The following is a 1,643-nucleotide window of genomic DNA, read 5'->3' as shown; positions in this document are numbered from 1 at the left end:
GAACTATATACTATGCTGCCATAATCAATCATAGGTCTAATCATTGCACAATATACTCTTTTCAATGCCTGTCGGGTTGCACCCCAATCTACCCCTGCCAAACATCTTAAAATATTTATTCCCTTTTTACATTTATCTATTACTTTATTAATATGTGATGCAAAAGTTAGTTTTGAGTCTATCCATAATCCAAGGAACCTAATTTCTGTTACCTGCTCTAACATTTGACCATAAATCTTTAGTTTAATATTGGGTGATTTCTACTTTTTTGAGAAACATGTCACTTTAGTTTTTTCTATACTGACAGTCTAAAACTCCACTTATTTACCCATTTTTCCACTTCATTAACTGCTTTCTGCATACTACTATCCACAAATACTAAATTTCTTCCCCTTTTCCACAAGGCACCATCATCCGCATATAAAGATTTACCAAATCCTTGTCCAATCATTGAAAATATGTCATTTATCATTATGTTAAATAAAACTGGGCTACACACACTTCCTTGTGGGGTCCCATTATCTGTTGAGTAAGTCCTAGAATAACTTGTTCCGACCCTTACTTGTATGGTCCTATTAATCAAAAAATCCATGATCCAGTTGTACATTTTTCCTTTTATTCCCATCTTGTCTAATTTAACTAAAAGTCGCGTTTCCCGTTTCCTCCTCTTGAGGTCGCCACTGCTTTTTCCAGGTTGCCAGGTTTTCACAACAAAAAATCACGTTTCACGTTTCGAGGGGGTCCCCGTTAAAAATCGCGTTCCGGGGATAAAATACGCACGTTTTGGCGGGGTTCCCCAGGTAAAATTCGCATTCCAGGGGCTAAATATCACGTTAATGGGGTCGTTTTTCAACCCGCGGGGAAAACTGCGGACTTGGCAACACTGGAAGAGGATAGTTTTCTGATGGCGCATCAAGAACCGGTACTTACGAAAACCTGGTACCGTAACGTTTTAATTTTTTTAGTACCGACTTAGTACCGAAATACTGGGTCTTTTGACAACACTACTCTGGATAATGTTATATGAAGCACCATTACTTCAGACGAGTTATAATTGAAGCCCACCCTCTGAGAAATACTGAAAACATTGTTATAAATTGAAGGAGCTCTCACATTCTTACTGTCCTCAATTAAAGTTTGGATGCGTGTCTCTAATTCTGAAATCTTCTCTGTCAGCCTGACTATTTCCCTGCATTTATCACATGTGAATCCCTCGTTGCCGACAGAGAGAGAGAAACTATACATGTGGCAAGCGGTGCAAACAACAATAGCAGGAGAAGAAGCCATTTGTGTGTGTCGTCATCGAATGTAAGACTCAGAATGCAGAAGCAATGGATATAACTGATACGACACATTCACTGCTTTAAATATCTGAAGAATTAATGAAACAGGACACAGCTGATCACACTGTCCCAATACTTACGCTCACATCAGATAGTGGGATGAACTCTAAAAGTGCTGATCTTCTTAGCTGGTAAAACATTTATGTGTTGAAACACCCAATAATAAAATGTGACATTCTGTAGTTTTGTCTCATATTCATCTTTTTAATCATATTTACAGATTTCTTGACTCCACAGCAAAGAGCGCAATTTTGTCTTTACTGTCCCAATACTTATGGCGGGCTCTGTATATTAACAAGC

At 38.2% G+C, this 1,643-nt stretch overlaps 1 protein-coding gene across 1 annotated transcript in view; it reads left to right on the top strand.

Moving 5' to 3' along the window:
• The window catches only part of LOC107680174 (transcription factor-like 5 protein), a 17,847-nt gene that overhangs the window by 12,115 nt on the left and 4,089 nt on the right, over nt 1-1,643 (top strand). The window lies entirely within an intron of this gene.

The sequence above is a fragment of the Sinocyclocheilus anshuiensis genome, unplaced genomic scaffold (genome assembly GCF_001515605.1).
Source record: "Sinocyclocheilus anshuiensis isolate Anshui unplaced genomic scaffold, SAMN03320099.WGS_v1.1 scaffold1330, whole genome shotgun sequence".
NCBI lineage: Eukaryota > Metazoa > Chordata > Actinopteri > Cypriniformes > Cyprinidae > Sinocyclocheilus > Sinocyclocheilus anshuiensis.
The sequence above is the reverse complement of the archived record's forward strand: the minus strand, read 5'-3'. Positions and strand labels throughout refer to the sequence as shown.